The sequence below is a fragment of the Centrocercus urophasianus genome, unplaced genomic scaffold, assembly GCF_019232065.1.
Source record: "Centrocercus urophasianus isolate 14NV4802_14NV808 unplaced genomic scaffold, USGS_Curo_1.0 seq_16, whole genome shotgun sequence".
Taxonomy (NCBI): Eukaryota; Metazoa; Chordata; class Aves; order Galliformes; family Phasianidae; genus Centrocercus; species Centrocercus urophasianus.
Window position 1 is genome coordinate 46,781,018 of NW_024884711.1, and position 13,482 is coordinate 46,794,499.

Genomic DNA, 13,482 nt, shown 5'->3' on the forward strand with positions numbered 1-13,482 from the left:
TGGGCAGCCTGATCTGGTGGCTGGCACCATTGCCCCTGGCAGGGTGATTGGAACTAGATGATTTTTAAGGTCCTCTCCAACCTAAGACATTCTACGCTTCAGTGAAAACAATTGCATTCTCCTGCTGTAGCCAAGGCATACACTGTTTTGAAATTGCATGAACAGAAGATATCCATAGATCATAAATGAAGTCACGTTTCTGTACAAATAGCATGAGCAGAGAGCCTGAGGCTTTCAGGGTAAATAAAACCTAAGTGTTATTTCACCACCATTCTCTGTCAAGTAATCAGAGCACTGAACCACTGCAACTCAGATGTTTGAAACAGTGTCCATGCCACGATTACTATGCGAGAAGACTCTTTCCATCAACTTCAATTTCATTGCCTAAAATAAAGCTTTTTGTAGTAGTTTTCAGGGTCACAATATTTTTTTTATGATGACCAAAGAGAGCAAGGGTGTCAATCCTTTTTTATCAGCATAATAACTTAGCCTTAATATATTGTGCTTATCTACTTGCTTCAACATGATGACAACAGAAGAAGAAATTCCTACTGCTGTTACTACAATGAGACATTTTAGTAAAACTGAGATTGGAAATATAAAATCAGAATAGAAAGGGAGAATAAATATTTTATATGCTAGGATACACTGAAGATAAGTTGGGTTTCTATCCATCTGCTCTTGTGCTCCCCACAGTAAGACCAGCCTTCTCACACATAATGAGAAAGAGTTTAAATAGGAATGTATGTTTTAGGATCTACATCAGTACCAGCAGCCACTGAGCCTAGAAGAAAACATGGAGGAAGTCACAGAGCAGGAGAGTAAAGGAGCCATCTCTGGAGTTTCCATCCTGTATTCTATATGCCAGCAGCATATACCACACACCCCAAGGCACTGCAGACGAAATGTGGTACCTCCATTTAGGTGAATGCATCCCACCTCGTTCAGCTATCCTGGGCAAACTGAGGAGGTCTCATCTTGTCTCATGTTCCTTTCTGTAGAAACCTGTGTACGTGTTTAGCACTCTGGGTAACAAGAACTTGGAGAGAAACTTGTGGTTTTAAGTAGAATTCATCTGACATTTCAGTACTGCAATTAAGTTACAGTTAATGACATTTTTTCCCTCTATACGTACACGTCTGCAGGTAAGCTGTCCATTATGCAGGGACAAGAAAGCTATTTCTCTCTGCTTAACAAGGTATTTCTGTATCAGTGACAGGCTGTACTAACCCCATGCTGTTAGGAGTCAAAGGAGTGAAACAAACATTTCTAGAGAGAAGCTCATCTGATCTCATTTCCAAAGCTCTGAAATGAGCTGACTGATCATCTGGAGAGTACCTGTTTCTCTCTATTGCCTACAAGTGACAGACTCGATAAAGAACAGATCCGTAATTTTTGGACATCTAAAATGAGATCAGTTCAATTTCTGAAACAGTTCAGTTAAACTCAGTACTGCAGGAAATCTATTGGCTGTACGATAAAATCACCTGAAACCAGAATCTGATCAACGTTAAGGTACGTGAGGTGAAGCAAACCAAAGCCATCCATAATCCTGACCCAGGCATCCTTGACAAGCTCTTGGCTTGTCTCCTTTTGTGTCAAGAAAAAGTACTTTGTTTTCTTCGGACTTTCTTACTGCCTCAGCCTCTGAGAATTTCCTCCTCTACCGTCCAGCTGGGTTTTTGATTTTGTACATCTTTCTGTAAAAAAGGATTCTGTGAAGAAGAATTCAAGCCCTCCATGTAGCAACTGCTCCACCAAATAAAATTCTCAGCATGAAGAAAAGAAAGCACTATGCCTTCACTTTGGCAGGAAGAAAACAAAGCCTTTCTACTCCAACCCAAAGTGCCCACCTAACTGAAAGCGTTAGTATCAAACTGATTAATTCATGGAGGTTTTCCAAGAACTCTGGAGAGCTTCAGGTGGAACTAAAGGACATGTTCAGTCTTTTGTAAATCAGCTCGGGTGTCTTTCAGATGTTTGCAAATATTTCTGAACTGTAACTGCCCCATGGTGAATTTCAAGTACTCAACAGGCACTCAAAGCAAGGTGCATTTCTACACGCGTTTCATCTTCAGTGGGAACACGTTGTGTATCTGTGAGCAATGCTAAGTGAAATGCAGTGTAGGAGCATTCCTTCTTCACCTCCTTTATCAGTACAACAAATGGATTTTCACCTTAAGAAACCTTATAAATTTAAGATAAATCTACTCAGAAGATGAGAATCAGAAGTCCCTACAAAGTTAATCAGTTCTCCTAAGCAGTCTCTTCTCAGTGACTGTTATCAAAGCTAATCATCAGAAGGTAAAATCTACAGATTTCAGCCTTACTGCCTTCTTCAAGATGAAATTATGGATTCCACTCAGTCAGTGTGTGATTCATGGTTGTGTTTATGTGAAGCATTCATTCCTTTTGCATGTTCAAAATGCTTATCTCACCTTGTTTTCATTGCTAAATAAAAACCTTGGGAAGAAAGAGAACATCAAACAGCGGTCTGGAAGAGTCAGGCTGTAGATTTCTCTGTATGATGCTTCATGTCAGCTTTCTCTCTGCCATTTAGAAAAAGGGGGAAAAAAAGGAAAAAAAAAAGAAAAAGAAAACAACAACAACCAAATTATCCACATGATAGAAAAATCGAAAAAAGCTTCTCATTAATTGAAAAGATTTGTAGTCATCTGTCACAATAATACGCTGAATAACAGTTTTATCTTTAAAAGACAAACACTCTGTTCCTAAAGAGTATGACTTGCCAGTTAACTTCAATCCGACATGAGATCAACTTCTGTGGTTATATGTGATGATGTCAGGAGCTGTGTGTATGGTTGCAAGGAGTCTTGAGGCCATCTCTGATACCCCTGTTATCATTTCATTCTCCTGCATCATAGAATTGTAGAAACGATTAGAATCACAGAATCACAAGGTTGGAAATGATCTGCAGGATCATTCAGTCCAACTGTCCTCCCCATCACTGCTGCTACCACAAGCACTAAACCACATCTCGTAGCTCCTCATCCAGACGCCTCTTGAACACTGCCAGGGACGGCGACTCCACCACCTCCCTCTCTGGGAGGTCTGCTGAGATTTTCCTCAATGCTTTCTGTTTGTAGGCCTTCCAGTATGTCCTGCACAAACTTGAAATCATTACTCTGGCATGGAATTGCTCAGAAAGCTTTTTTCCCTTCCTTTCAGTTTCTCAGCATCCCTGGAGGCAGGCATTTCTGCTAAAGAGACCAAACCAAAATGAGAAGATAAAGAAAATGCCATAGAAACCCTTGCCAGTGATGATGGTGAGAATCACATTTTTCAAAGCCATCAGGAAGACTGAATTTGGAAGGTTTATTATGTTAAAGGGCCAGCATAGCAGCAAACACCACCCACCAGACTGTGGACTTTATTCCTCAAAATAGCAGCTAAATAGTAATTTTCCAATTGCTCATACGTTATTCTTTGTCCTCAGTTATAATTCATTGCTAACCTACCTTACATCACTGGTGTCATCATAATCATTTCTTGGCTTGTTGACCAACTAAGGGACTCATGTAAATGTCCATTTATCCCAGCTCCTCTGTAATAAACATGCACGTTGCTTGCTTTTTCACAGCACATTGAGCAGCTAACTGGGCAGCTAGGAAGTTTACAGTGAAACATTTAGAGACTGATTTGCTTTATCTGTTTTCTACATCTACATTGTGATGAGTAAAATTATGCCTTAGAATTTGCTGATTATGGTGATCAAGCCTTTAGCAACTGCTAAAGAATCTGCTGTATATCTCTCAAATAGAGACATATATGTTGCTAGGCTAATCCCAGTCTTGATATGGTCCCATGGAAGCAACAGACAACTGGATCTTCATTAATAAACACAGAGGCATGGTGGAATCTTGGCACATGGTTCAGAATACTACGAATGAAAAATTTCCAGCCCTGTGAAGATATGGAGAGTGGCAGTCCTCTCAGCACTTTAGCAAAATAAGAGCAACCTTCTGCAGGCTCAAAATAAATGTTATGGATAGCTGGATTCTCAATTTTGGTCATACCTTTCCCTAGTATTTCTTGCAACTCCTGGATTAAGTTGCCAGCTTTATGAGGTAGTAAATTGGTGAGCAGTCTTTTCAGACAGCTATTTAAGCTGACAAAAGCAGCCACTTTATTGTGAAAGCACTTCCATCTTGTATGACATGAAGAGAGATACATCTTTTTTCTCTAAAAACCTAGGAAGCGTGTGCGTGCCATGCAAGTGCTTATCTAATCTCTATGTCTCATTGCACAACTAACCAACACTTGCCTCTGTTAGTTATCTCCAATGAGTACACATTATTAATAGAAACTCAAAAAATAGCATTTAAAGCATGCTTACCAGCATCTTCAACAGCCTGACAAGTTGGCAAGCAACAACATGACTTAGGGGAAGCTGTTCATCCACAGTACCTTTAAAAATAAATGCAGTTTGTAACAAACACTGTTGATTTATTTTTATCTCTTATCTTGAGCAGTTCCTTGCTATGAATAAGCAATGAAACAGCAAGCTACTGAGCAACACTACTGGAAGAGAAAGCTTGAGAGCAGTGTTAGAGCTTGTAGATCTTCTTCCGTTTTCATACACACAGAGGAAATAAATTGGTCAAATTCATTATACTTCTCCACTATTCTGTTCCCTATATGGTTGCTGACCATTCTGCTGGTCTGCAGAAGCAACAGGTCTGCCTTTGGTCTCTGGTAAAGGGAAGAAAAAAGACATGTGTAAATCCATTGCTTAGGTAAATGTTTCATGCACAAGTTGATATTTTTTCATGTGTCTTTTCTGCAGGATTCAGGTATGGCCAGCAAGGAAAATTAACACCATCACTGATTTCTTCATTTCTATTAAGTTGTTCTCTACAGAATTATAATCACTGGGAAGAAATAGTTACTTGCAGAGCTGATTTGTTTAATCAGTTTAAGTTAGTTGGGGAAAAAAGCATTCTTCATTCCTCTGACTCCAAAGTGAGCTTGAAAATCGATATTCACCTTTCAACTTCTTAAATTCAGGCTAGATGGATTCCACCCTATGTTTTCCGTATTCAGGACATGGAGCTCAAGGGTTGTAACAACTTCCAAACAGCTTCTAAGTGAAGGAAGAACATGGAAGGTATTGTAACACAGAATTGAATTTCCAGTTAACAAAGTAATTGGTTTTCCTCAGCCTAGCAGTTGGGCAAGAAGCTGTTAGTGACTACAAAGCCATTGACTGATTCACCCCAACCTCAACAAGCGCCTCGGCCTGGCAGAAGTGAGAACAACTGTGAAGAAAGAACAGTTATAAGGCTCCGTCTGAGATATCGCCTTTCACAGGATTTCAGCTGAACGTGGTTTCACCTCTGTATTGATTTGATTCATCAGCCCAGTGGTAATATCTCAATATAAAAATAGAAACAGTGGTGATGTCACCAGAGACCTGAAGCTACCCACGTTGAATGGTAATAAGTAACTTCTGCCTACTACTGTGACAAATCTTTAGGGAAGAACAGAGACAGTTCTCCATTCATTAGAAGCCTGAAACCTTATTTCTGCTATCCTCCACAAGGATTTTTTTTTTTAATCCTGTTTCAGAGTTTCTGTCTTAACCCAATATATCTGGGAAGCAAACAGTAGATGAAGACCTAAACCACACTGTCCACCACTTGTGCCAGTAGTTAGAAAATAAAGAGTTTCTAGCAGTTCTTAGAATGTTTTTGGACAGATCTACTAACTGGAAGTATGTGCAGATACACCTATTTCTCATCTTGCAACATCATGCATCAGAAAACAAAAAAGGCAGCTTTCAAAATTAATATTCTGCTAAAAGCTGTAATTTCCAGGCCATGATCCTTAAGTTGTTTTGCCACAACTAAGAGCAGAAGCATTCACTTTCCATTTCTTTAAGAGGATCTAGAATATGAAGTACTTTGGTGTAATACTTTGTATAAACCCCTTTATCCTTCTGCTATAGGCAATGAGTAATCTTTAGACAGATGGAAGGAAAAGCCATCCTTGTGTTTGAGTCTATCTCAGCAGAGGTAAATTATTTTGTTTCTCCTCTTCCGCACGATTCTTTTCAGATCAATAGAGATTCTGCTTAGATGATGTTTCATACAAAAAAATATAAGGACATATATAGCAGCAAAAGAGCAATAACATATAAATTCCTTCCTGGCCCCTGTATTTTGAGGTGAGGATTGTTGTGGGGTTACCACAACATCTTGTTTTTCAAGGAAACTATTATTTAAAGGAATAATTAGCTCTGCCTCAAGATTGGTCAAAGCATTTACTAGCAGCCTACAGGCACTTAAAACACTGCTTTTTTCTCTGTTGTTCCCATGTTTGCTGGCTTTCCAGTTGGCAGCTGCAGCCTATAAATAGCTGGAAAGATGATTAGCCTGAATGACAAGACTAAATGATTCACAAATGAAATAATTACATTGCATCTGGGCAGAGCTCTGCAACTGAACTCATAACAGTAATCACTGGGCACTGGGCACAAAAGAGGAATAACCCAGGATAAGATCAGGACCCATTTTGTGTCATTGTTCATAGCACTCTACAAAAAAATATTCATATCCATGGTTACTGATTTTAAGGATCTGATCCAAAGCCCATCGTCTTCTAAAAAGCTCAGGACTTGGTTCTGCATTCTCCTACCAGCACGTCTTTTCCATGCACGTGTAGAAATTCAGCTGCAGGCAGCAACAGCACAATTAGGTTTCATTGAGTGGAAAATCCAATCTTTTCATGCACTGTTCATGCAGCACACTGTCTTTCAAATAATATTATTGTTGACCTTGCTTAGATAGCTTAGTGAAAAAAAAAACAAGTGTGCTTTTTTCACACTGACTCTTGTATTGATTTCTCTCCTGCAGCTTGTAAAGCATGTTTCTTTTCACTGTTTCCCAGAAATACTTCTCTGCAGGAAGCAACACCCAGTTGCAAAGGCCTCCTTGTGTTCCTAGAGAATGCCTTCACTTCACTTCTGTTCCATCTTTTCTCTGCTTTCTGAACTCCTATGATGAATTACAATTTCTTTTACACAATCACATAGATTTCTTAAAAAACAAGAAGTGAAATAAAGAAAATGATGAAAAGATCAGGATCACTTGCTTGAAAAGCTAGAAGGAACAAAGCCTTCTGAAATGTATGCATTCAAGCAGCTTGTAAATAAATACAGATAAACTCTGATATTGCTTGTTGAGATGGTTTTCATCAAATTCAGAGCTGTTTACAATTGTCCTCTGTGGTTATTATGTTGATGTATGCTTTACTCATTTCCCCTGTAACTTTATGTGGTCTTATCTGAGTGAGAATTAGTGGCTTCTAGCATATCTAAATTCAAGATTAAAAAAAATCACAATTCAGCCTTAGCAGCAGTATTAATTTCTATTTGTGAAAATCTGTATCATTTTGCAGCATTCCTTCTCCCATTTACCACTGGTGCTACAAAGAAGTTGTGGTTCTACAAAGGACCTGGTATCTGTGTGTTTGAATCTTTTGGTGTTGAAATGACACTCAATTTTTAAAATGCACCAGGAGAACAAAAAAGACAACGTTAGACACTCATATCGTTATTTGTCATCAATTGCTTCTTCGAGATTGTTTGGGGAAAAAGAAAGAAATACCACAGGTAAATAAACTGTGAATGGCACTGTGTTGTGCATCAGGTGGTCGGATAGACGGTTGGACTGGATGATTTTATAGGTCGTTTCCAACCTTGTGATTCTTGTGATTCTTGTGATTCTTGTGATATGACATAGATGAGAACAAAGGGGCCATGCACCCATCTGGGCCAGCATGGCAGAGACCGAGAATGTCACGTGTTCCACAATCAAGACACATTCATTCTCTGCAAAATATATTGTGTTCCACTGCTGAATCATGGAATCATGGAATCACTGAGGCTGGCAAAGACCTCTGAGATTATCCAACCCAACCATCCACCTTCCACCAATATTTCCCACCAAACCATATCCCTCAGTACAACATCTGAATGGTTCTTGAACACCTTCAGTGACAGTGACTCCACCACCTCCACAGGCAGCCAATTCCAGTGCCTGACTGCTCCTTTGAAAAATAAATTTTCCCTAATGTCCAACTGGAATCTCCCCTGGTGCAACTTGATGCCATTCCCTCCAGTCCTATTGCTAGTTACTCAAGAGCTGCGTGAATATACAGAGAGCATAATCTCCCCTAATTTTAGCCATTTAAAAGTCCAGTTTGAGCTAATTCTCTGTACTTCTTTTTTAAACAGCCAAGAGATAGAATTTCACACTTAAAATACCACCTCCATAAACATGAGTATCTAAAAGGCGGGTTACTTAATTGTCTTTATCCCAAGAAAAGCTTGTCATAATACCATTAACTCAGTACACAGTCCGTAGTGTAATTCAGTTTAATCCTACACAGTTTTCATACTTTGACAGTGAAGAGGTCAGACATGCTATGTCAGTCATATGTCATGTGCCATAAGTGGCATTGAGTAAGGTCAGTAGCAAGATAGAAATCAGAATAGTCCCTTACCACTGCATGACAGCTAAGGTTGTGACGTGAACCAATCTATATTCTAATTGTTTTAAGATCATTTGAGACAATATCTCTGCATCATGACTGCTGGCTAATGTTTGCTTCTTTAATGTCTCTGTTTTTTATCATTTGGACATGTCCAAAATAGTAGATAAGATCCACTGAAATGATAAGTGTACATGTGGATCACATTATCCCATAATAAACAAGATGGGAAGCAGTCTTTCTGCTTCTGGGCATACCAGTGAAATGGGATATAAAAAAATTACAACCAAACAAAAGAAAAACAACTAAACTTCCTAAGAGCATATAAAACTTCGAAATCACTTTATACATGAGAGGAAAATGCTCAAAGATCAGAGCTGCCATTAATTATTCAGCCTCCCCTGCCATCATTACCCTCACACACCTCTCAGAATGATTGAGAAACTCCTGAAAGTGCCACTCAAAATACAAAAAGTTGTTTACCTCATAAACCACCAAAGAAAGAATAGCTAGAAAACTCTACTACTAAACACTGAGTTCCTAGATAGAGAAACCAAATCAAAACCAAACTACTATGTTTGCAGTTTTTGACACAAACAGAGGTCTGGGAACATGAGCAATATAACATTGTCTGGGTTGAACGTGTCCAGAGGGCAGAAGTCAGTCATTTATAGAGGCAGCAGGGAAACATTCATAACATGAAATAGTCCATTAACACTCTGTACCTCACAGTGTTCTGAACTGTCTCCTTGTTATGGAGGCTCCCATCAGGAAAACTAACAACAGCACAGGGGATTTATTCTGCATGATGCCATGATTACTGACTCCCAAGCAAAAAGGGATCCCATCCACTTTCACATTTTCAGGAAGCAAGGTGAGTTAGGGAGCCCTTTAAAGCATGTCAGGAATTGAGGGTACCAGCAAGGGGAGCAGGACATTGCTCTCACCAACAAGGGTGCCTGAGTGATGAGAATGGTGGAAGTCCAATAGAAGTAGCCATCATCATCCAAGAGTCCAGGTGACCAGAAAAATCTGTCATGATGGAGCAGAATCAAGCTCAGACCGGTAAGTTGAGTCAGAAAGTTAAGGTTCAGCAGTGTATGAGGCTGCATGGGCACATTTGTCCCAAGCAGAGACCTTAGGAAGAGGTCCTGACCTTAAATGTGGCTCGTACACATCCTCAAGGAGGTTTCTCATAAGTGTTATTCATGAAGATATACATTGTTCTCTGGTAACCTCATGAGTGCCTCTTTCCAAAGGGTGAATCTCACCTTCCTAAATAAAGTGTCCTAAGAAAGAGAAAATGGTTTAAAAGCAACAGATTGCAGAGACCAGAGCAGTTACCATAATGTCAGGAGAAAAGAAAAGAACTTAGCAGTTGGAGTCTGTATATTCATTTATTCTGCACATACAACCATAAACATCTTATACCTGCCCAGTTAGGGAATCCTTTGAAAATGATGGTAGATATTTCAAACAAAGCCAAGGAATTCCTGAAAATCAATGAAATGCCTTAACCAAAGAGAATGGGACAAAAAGGGGATCTGCTTTTCACAGGTAGATGGGATAGCCCTCTCTTCTCTATGCACCAAGTGTGTGCAATGATATACACCTGAAGAGGTATAGCTCTCTTTTTCTAGCATCAGGAAATGTGATGAGTGGCAAAGATTGTGCCAAGACATGTTCTCCTCTCAAGTAAAACTTGTTTGTATTCCCATTTATAATGCAAAGGAAGGATTAATTTAATCCAGCAGCAAGATTTATCTGGAGTTCCTGCAGCCACAAATACCACATGAGCCTGAGTTTGGAATGACATAGAACAAATTAAAGGAGAGGAACTAAGTAGAACATAGAGCAAAATTAGGAAAAAGTTCATAGGGAAAAGGAATAAACATAAATAAGTATGAGAATCACATAAGTATCGTAGAGTTGGAAGGGACCTTTAAAGACCATCAAGTCCAACTCCCAAAACAGGGACGTTCACAGCTCAATCAGGTGCTACGTCCATCCTGAAAGAAATCTGTTTTTTACACGTTCCTGAAGCCTGCACTTCTGTGCTTGGTGCCCTCTAAGTGTACAACAAAGGAAAGGGAAAAGTCCTGCAACTGAATGCAGTGCTTTGCTGTTCCTCTTTGAAGCAATATCACAATTCTGTGCGCAGCAGATTTTTCAACACCACTAGGCACGTTAATAGCTTAAAAGAACTTTAGAGAAAAATGCAGAGCACATTTGTTAACTTGTCAATGAGAAATCTATGTGATCTCATTTGCAGTGCTCTGAGCCACCACCAAAACTGTATTTACTTGCACATGCACTTTTTTTTGTTTGATAATTCATCAACAGTTAAAGCCTTATTCAAAATTTTCAGAAGTATCCGCATAGGAAACCGCTGTGGAATTTTCTCCTGAGAAATCGCTGATGTGCAAAAATAACACATAAGCTAATCTTTAATTTACTGGCAAGACTACGTTGCATATTTACAGAAAGCTCTCCAATGAACAGCAGCGTTGTGCCCCGAATCCAGCAGTCAGCAGCACAGGTCTCAGCTCACAGTGTGATGCTGACCATGGGGACAGAAGCAGCAAGGTCCATCCAAGCACTGCACTAAGCAAGGAGGCACAAACCTAGTGAGGATTTTCTAGAGTTAGATTGAAAGTAAACAGATGTTAATAATTTGTGGGCCGCTTTCAGGAACTGGCTGGAAATCAGGAAAGAAATATCAGCACAATACAGTAGCCCACATTTTATCCAGTTGAGAAGAAATACAGCCAGCACTAAATGTCAATGTGAAGTCTTGCCTACTGCAGTGCCCATGACAAAGTCATGCAAACATTCAAGCTGATGGCCCTTGACTATCAAGATAGGCTGTTCATTTTGCTAAGCAATTCTGCACCCTGAATATTCACTGAAAATATTTTTTGCTGAAGCTTAAGCATGCAGGGATTAGCAAACTCTGGGGACATTAACCTACTGAAAAACGTGACACTACTTCAGTCTTGAAAGCAGGTCAAGTTGTTTTTGTATCTTCTTCCATTAGAACACGCAGCTAACCACAAGAATATGCGTGATTAAATCTTTCACGGACACTTTCATTGTCACTTTCTGAAAAAAAAAATCTACCAGCTGTATTCACATTCAACTCAGAAAATAAGCACACAATCTGTATACATCAGGGCAGACAAACTTTGACATTACAAAGGTTGTCTAGAATTCAGCTAGTCCAATTGCCCTCAGTAAGCAGGACCACGTACAGCAGGTTGTCCCAGGGAGCACCCAATTGGTTTTCAAATATCTCCAAGGACTCCAAACCTCTCTGTGCAACATGTTCTGTGTTAGACCACCCTCATGGTAAGAAGGTTTTTCTCATGTTTAAAAGACGTTTCCTAGAATGAATCACAGAATGGCTTAGTTTGGAAATGACCTTAAAGCCCATCCAGTTCCAACCCACGTCGTGGACTGGTTGCCCCTCACCAGGTCAGGTTTCCCAAAATCCCACCCATAGCCTTGGGTATCTCCAAGGATGGGGTACCCACAGCTCTGGGCAGTGCCAGGGTCTCACTACCCAATATTTTTCTTGTATTTCAGTTTATGCCTGTTGCATTTTGCTCTTCCACTGAGAAAAGCTTGCCCCCACTTCTTTCCCACCCACCAGGGGGTGAGAACACTCACAGATGAGCAGCTAATTACAGAACAAATATTAAAATGTGCTGTAAGACACTTCTACTTGAAGGGATTGATTGGTTACATAGGCTTGTGTACAGACAGTGCCATGATGAGAATTGTAATTAACACAGAAACACACTGATATCATATTGATGCATAATATGTTATTTATATACACACAATCAATATAAATGGTAACCAGCTCTGGATTTGATGAGCCAGCCCTGCATTTGTTGTAGCCTCTCACCATGTTATTTTTGCTAATGAACAGGACAAATGGCAAAACTTACCAGAAAAACACACAGAAGCTTTCAAGCTTAATTGGCTTCTACATTTGGGTCAGCAAATGTTCCTGCTACAAAGCCAGCAAGGGATTCTTGCAACTTATTCATGTTTCTAACCAGCACAACAGCAGCTAAAATGATAGGCAACCATGGCTACCGTTGTGGGATCGGCAAACTTCCTTTCACAGCTGTAAATATTTGTAGTGGAGCCAATTAGAGGCGGCATGCTTTTGTCAGCATTGCCTAGGAAACATCAATACCTCCTCCAAAGAATCCCCCACCTCTCCTTATCCTGCCGGCATTTATTGAACAGTAGTGTCAGCTCTGGTGGTTAATGTTGCCTCCTACATGCACAGCGTTGGAAGGTCTGTTGGCAGTAGGTGAGAAACTGTCCACAACATGGCACAAAGCTGCTCCTGGGGGCATCAAAACCTGGGTTCCTGCTCCTTAGCCACCAGATGAGCCTATGAAACCAGCATGGAGGCAGCTATGAAGTATCCCAGGTGTGCTTTTTCAATTGGCTGCATTCTAAACTGACTGAAAGATTTCAGGATTATTTTATATAGCCATTCGTATGCAAAATCCCTGTACTGAGAAATGCCTTTCAAGGGTATTTGTAGACTGATACATCTGCTTGCAGGTTAATTCTATAAACAAGATTGCTGTGTATAGAAATCACAGATAACTGTGCTGTCTCCTTTCACTCAGAGTGGAAAAAAAGTATATATAATCATGTAAATCTCAGAAATATTCAGAAAACAACTCCTGTACATTCTTCTGTGATTAGTACCCAAAACAGAAGGCACCTACATGCAGCATACCTCAGATTTTTCAAAACACAGCCCTCCCTGCCAGATTTATAGACTCTTTTCCAGGTTTGAACATCCTCAGCTTGCACTTGTCAAAAACCTCACTAATGTTCAGGGCAAAATCTAGTTCATGTTAAAAAAAAGGTAAAGCACGTAGGGCAAACGCGGATGGTAATCCCAGAGCTGATTATGCAGTTTTATGTCATGCAGAT